Source organism: Mycteria americana, chromosome 1, assembly GCF_035582795.1.
Source record: "Mycteria americana isolate JAX WOST 10 ecotype Jacksonville Zoo and Gardens chromosome 1, USCA_MyAme_1.0, whole genome shotgun sequence".
NCBI lineage: Eukaryota > Metazoa > Chordata > Aves > Ciconiiformes > Ciconiidae > Mycteria > Mycteria americana.
This window is the reverse complement of record NC_134365.1, coordinates 99,794,911-99,801,557: the sequence shown is the minus strand read 5'-3', so window position 1 is coordinate 99,801,557 and position 6,647 is coordinate 99,794,911.

The window sequence follows — 6,647 nt, the reverse complement described above, 5'->3', positions numbered from 1 at the left end:
AATTCTGATAGACGTGACAAGTGTGGAATCTTAAGAATGATGAATTAGATGTCAGCACTTTATGTTTTGTCAGGTTGTAAAAACATCCAAGGTGATGCGTCCGTCCTGTTGTTTCAAGGAGGGCTTTATTTGGGGAGAGAAAGGGGGTGTCTTTGAAGACAGTAATGAATAAAGGAGGAGTAAGATTGAAACAATATCTGCTAATTACTCTTTCTTGCCTGTATATGGTTGTCTTTGCTTGTGGCTCTGCATTTACAAAACAATGAGCTCTCCAGATGTTCTTCTTCTGCCATGCACTTGCCCCAAGTCCAAAAAGATAATGGTGTGGAGAGAGATTACAGGCCAGCTCCTAGATCATCTTGCCCTTAGTTGAGGGCAGGGAGAGAAAGGAGGTGATGCTAAGGAAAACTAAATGATATGAATATGTTAAGGCATGGTTGAATGATTGTCGTTTGACTGGCTCTTTGCACGCCATTACGAGCAGCCTTCACGGCTGGCTGAGGTCCTTACGCAGGCCCACGCACACACTGTCCCTGCTTCACCCATTGCTGCTGAGCTGGACAGTGGAAGTCAGACATGAACCCTATCCAGTGAATGAGCACTGTGCAAAAATATCTTTCCTTTGCTAGTACCTTTTCACTTCTGGTTCTGATAACAGTGGTGGGAGACACTTAATGGAGATAGCTGGATTAAGGCGGGCATTGCTGACTCCCAGAGCATGGCTATCATGAAGGGACTTGGACAGCCCTTTTTTCCATGTTACGGCTTTATCAGTGATTTAGTGTCAGAGGTCTGGAGCTCAGCTCAGCAGAGCCCCGTGTAACATGTCACTCGTTGTTACTGCTAACAAACAGGCTGTGGTATGGGTAATAGGCACGGAGTGGAAGATTTAGTTTCATTAGTCCTTTTGCAACTTCCTTTCCATAAGCTGTACAAAAGCATTCATTCATACTTGGTTTTTAATGCTCACTAAAACACATCTTGAAGCTGTAGTCTGAAAGACTGCATCCTTTCTGGTTAAGGGAGTATTTGCGTGGCTTTTTCTTTGAACTTCATGTGTACACTGTGATCAAATCAGTAAGACCTGTCTGCATTGCATGGGTATGGGATAGAATTGGTGCCCGCTGTTGGACTCAGTCTTAAACGGCGTTTGGTTTATTATTTCTGGGGAATGGATCTATATGTCTGCTTTCTGATTTTTTTTTCTCTCATTGAAATAATTCTACTAATTGGTTTCATACTCCAATTTGCATGCTTTTTTCATACCAAGGCACAGAGACCTTGTGTGGCAATAGAAAACTGTAAGTAGTTCAGGTGTATCCAGGATAGTTTTCTGATTGCTGCAAGTAGCTAAAATTCAAGTCTGTGTGTCCAATGAAGAGTGAGCCAAACTTCCCTAAGATGTAACTTGAAACATAATGGGCATTGCTATTATCTTTTGAATGTATCTACCTATTCTGTTTTGAACAATAGTGCCACTTTGTGCTATTGCTCCTTATACTTTCAGTATCTAAAGTCTGCCCCTCTCTTTCTTGATTCGGAATAAACTGGTCAGGCAAGAACAACTTGCCATTAGTTTTTACACAGGGTTTTTCTACTTTTTAAACCAAGTAAGTGTGAAAGAGATGACCCATCTGGTGAGAAGCCCATCTCCCCATGGAGAAGAGTGGGACTAGCTCCAAGGGCACTGTCAAATTCTTACAGCCCTATTGCCCAGTGGTTTTCCCTGGTCCAACAGTGTGATCATGAACAGGCTGCTTAGTCCCTCTTCTTTGAAGGTAATCAGCTTTGTAACTCCACACAGAGAAAGCAGTGGGAATTAAATGCCTCATTGCTTATATGGATGTAGCCCCTACCTTTGCCTCAATCGCCTTCCCTTTCCTAGAAAGATGTCAGTAATTTTTGTATCACAGTGTGTTTTTTTTAATTTCTTTTTTTTTTCCTGAGGATGGATACACTGCAGATCTTGAAGTATGAATGCCTGTCAGTAATGGATGAATGTAGGTATCCAGACCATGCTGGTAATGCAGTGGAAATCATCTGCACTTAAGCTCTGCAATTTCTTCTCTGCAGTTCTGGTGCACGTTTGGGTGAGGATGGGAGGGGACATTTTTCTGCTCTGGAAAATCCCTGTTCATCAACTGCAGTACAACAAGAAGGACCAGAGTTTCCACCAGGACCAGTATATCTTGACAGGCAAGAGGCAGAATAATCCAACTTAAAAAATTTTCCTTTTCTTTTTTTCCATAGAGTATTTTCATACCCCAAAATAGCCCATATTATTGTCAAAGTTCTGTGTTAAATTTTGCAGCTAAGCCTTCTGCTGTAAATTTGGATTCCCTGAAAAACATCAGTGATGACTTAAAAAAAAAAAAAATTATAAATCTTTCTACAGCTATATAAATAAAGATATGATTTTGTTGCCCTGCAGAAGTTATTGTTAGGATCCCATTCTTTCCTCCAGCAGAGGCAAGGCACGGGCACCAGACCTGCAGAGCAGCATCTAGAGAGGTGAGATGAATAACCATCTGCATCCACAGGGCAGTACAGCAACAGCTCTTCAGTCAAGACTATTCCAAAATGCTCTTTTGGTGAATAGGTTTGAATAGATGGAGCTGCTGGTGAGAAGTTTGTGGGACATGCTGGCTAGATTGAGATTTGAGATTTTCTGTTGAGTGAGTTTTGATGAAAAATTAACAAGTTACTCAAGTGGGTTGGTGGTCCTGTCAAATGAGCTGTTTGGTATTTTCATGTTGATGAGCTACTGGTATTTAAAGAGAAGCTTCAGAGGCCCCCCTGAGGCAGGGCATATTCCCCATTCTTGCTCAGTGTTTTTATAGCAATCTAGCTTGGCATCATCATACCAGATGTGTTATTTCTTTTCTTCTTTCCCTTTTCTTTTCTACACCATTGTGTGAGATCAAAGTGTCTAAAACTGTGTATGTGGCAGGTACTTTGGCTTTGTGCAATAAGCCTCAAGCATATATCTGGTTTTTTTTCTCCCCATCTCCTTTATTTTTTTTTTTTTCCTGTAAAGACAAAATGTGTATTTCAATTACAAAAAAACATATTTAAAATCAGTTCTGTTACAACAGGATTAGCTGCTGCTTGGGGAGCTGGTATGATTCTAAAGGGAGTTATGCATGTAACCTCACTGGAAATCTCAGCTGCTGCTCACTGTTGTGGCAAAGGCAGTCTTCCTCCACAAAAGCAATGCCCAGCGATGGTGTCTCAGTGGGTTTTGGTCTAGACACAAAACACAGCTTCTCCCCAAAGGGCTCCATGGGTTTCTCTGGGTGGTCCAGCATGGCCTTTTCTCACCGTGACCCACCCACCCCTCTCTCCTGTAACTCTTGGCGTCTCGGCACTCCCGCCTCTGCCCTTCCCAAACAGCGCTGAAGCAGTGGGAGTCTGCAGCAGCCCGGCGTGCTGCAGCTCACCACTTTCTGATATCGCCCTGCCACGCATTTTCAGAAACTAATCTGGGGTTAGACATAATGTGCTCATTCAGCAAAATAAAAATGCCCTGTGCAGAAAAGAGGCTGAGCCTAAAGTGCTGCAGAGGTTTTGCTGGTGGCAGGATTTCAGCTCTCACGTCAGCCTCTGTGTCTCGCCGGTGCTAAGCCTGGGTAGCAGGAGCCTGGCGGTGTGAAAGGGGGAAGCGCAGCGGTGGTGGAGTCCACCATGGTTTCGCTGCGGTACAGTGCCAATTCACAGGATCAGTCCAGCGGATCTCCAGGGGAAAAAGTTCATTTCACCTAGTGTTAAGCTTACGCATGGAGCATCATAGCTGGGAAGGCAGAGGTTAGAAAATAAACTTGTTTTCACATATAAAAATCTATATATGTATATATATATGTTTAGATATACACACAGACATATAAATATATATCTGTGTGTTTATATATATACTTACATGCACACACCAGCCAGTTGCTCCAGAATGTTGCTGCTGGAGAGAAGGATGTCATGTCCATTTTTGGAGGTGTTTAAATTCAACTGACAAGCATCAAGTCATTAGACCATGTGAGAAGCACAGGCTTGTGCTTTTTCGGGCTCATGGCAGAAAGTAATACCACTGGAAACAGATTTTTTTTATTATTATTATTATTATTTTTAAAAACTGGGCTTATTTTTTCCAGGAGCTTTGCTGACTGAGTTTCCTGGTGGAGGTGACCAGCCCGGCATAGCTGTGCTTGGAAAGAAACAGTGTCTTGTCTTTGCTTACAGAATGTAAATGCTGAAAAACTCATACAGTCTGCTTCCTGCAGTGCCTTCTTGTTATTTAGTGTCCTGCCAATCACATCAGGTTTATTCTGTTGGCACTTACTATGTTAGTGAAGTATCCCCACGTGGCAATTATTTTACCAATTAAATTGTCGCTGCATTTTTTAGCATAGTTTGTGGTTGGCATAAGGTAAACACAAGATAGCAAACAATCCGTGACAGAAAGTCGAGTTACAACTCAGAGTTACAGAAGCAAAAACCTGAAAAATTGCTGTGTCTAAAAAGGCATGAATATTTTCCTTTTTCCCCCCTCGCTTCCTCAGAAAAATAAACATCCATAGCAGCAAAACCAGGCCATCGGCAAGGGCTGTACCCACCTCTGCCCATACCTGAAAGGCAGGCTCTGAATCCTTGAAGCTGAAATGTAAAAAAAAAGCAAAGAAAGGCAAGTTGTCTTGCAGGAGCTTGGCACCCGGAGCTAGAATATGTTGAATATGTTGTGTCTGAAGGCCTAGGAGTATTTTAGGGCAGTGCTGCCTATTGAAATGGAAATGTGGTTTTCAGGCTGCTTGAGCAGAGAGAGTGCATCACAGTCACAGGCTGAAGTAGGGGTAATGAGCACCCTATCTTTGAAGCCAGACTGCATAATACAAACCCTAGAGAGATGTTTATGGACTTTTGTTTTCTTTTCTGCATTGATCAGGGTTAAAATTCTTCTGACTACTAGCTTCAGAATGGCATAATAGAATTGGTGAATGGGCTACAGTAATTCTAATGACGTGCTGTGCAAATAAATGCTTAGTTAATGAATACTGAAAAGATTAACGTGAACCACTTACATGCATTATTAGGGCTTTTAGCTCCCTGCCTTCCCCTAGTGGTTATGGATAATGCAGAGCAGTTTAAGGTGGGGGGGGAACCCCAAATCTCGCTAATGGGAATTAGGATATGTGAAAGCTGGGAAAAGGATGCACAGCAATTCTGGAAACATGACATTACATACTCTCTGACCTGACAGGCAGGGTGGGATGCTCAAGATTATTGGAGACTGAAAACTTTTCACAGACAGGATGGGGGAACGTCAGCTTTTGGAGAGAGAAGAGCAAGAAGAGTGAGAAAGCACATGACAAAAACCTTCTTTCCCTTCCCCAGTACATCTTGGAGCTGAAGAGCTGAGACCATTTATTTAGTTAGGCTCACTTTTTAATGTTTTCACCTTCCTATTTTTCTTAGGGCTGTGAGTCAGTTTGAGATTAACAGTGCTGATAAATCAATCTGCTCTCAAAGCACTGTCAGTCTCGCTCCCAGAAGCCGAGCTCTCCCATTAAAACCCTGACCTATTTAAACGTTCTTAAGATACCGTAATGATCAGATGTCAGCAGGGGAGAGGCAGCAATGACAGCTCTGAAATGTTTATTATCCTAGCCTGGGTTAGGAGGGGAGCGTGCCGATGCAGCCCGGAGCTCGGTGCTTGGCATGGGATGAGAGGCAGGGGCCTGCTGGCAGCGCGGCCAAGGGATGGACGCTGCTGTGTGCTACCAAGCTAATAAGATTGGCTACTCTCTCTCATGGTTTCGTGTGTTAATTCTCCACAGTCACTGGTGCTTTCAAGCTGTTCAAAGCGGGAAGCGGTATTCTGTTTCAGTGGTCTGCATACTGATGGCAATAGATCATGGATTTCAGTGGCTTAAAAGGCACTTAAAACATTTTTGGTCTTAGAAATTATTTCCCCAGGCATGTTTGCATGAAAGCAGATGCTTTCCATAGAGAAATTGAAATTTCCTTTATACTACCACACCACACAGTAGCTATCAGCAAAGAATTAATTGGAGGAAACTATTTAAAATTATGATTCCGAAAGGCGCATGAACAGAAGCTCCCGATACCTCTTCAGGTTGCAGACACTTGTGTCCACTGCCAGCGTGTGCACTGCAGCAGGGGGAGCACAAAGGCTTACAGAAACCTGAAAATCTCCAGTTCTAATAATGCGAATCTAGCCATCGTAAACACACTTTAAATGTACTGTTCAGTGCCAATTTTCTCATCCTTTAGAGATGTAGCAGAGTGCAACCGTGTTTAAAGCTAAGCTTCTCTCCCCCTCCATTTTCTCCGTGGGGCATCAACGGCTTGAAGAATTAAACCATAATTCTTCACAAGAGAAAATACATCCACTTGTACAGAATGGGCCTGGATTTGCTGCTGGGTACGATGTTCACATTTTTCTTCTGCTGAAACTATTCCCGCATGGACGACCTTTTTCTTTCAAAGAGCATCTGACTAGATCATTTTGGCTCTTTCCCATTTGTCCTTTAAACGGAGACTGCAACAGCAGCAGGGACCAGTGAGCAAAAAAACCCTGAGGTAAATAATAGTTTCTCAGTCTCTTTAGATACAGTCACTTAGATGCATCTTGCAGAGGG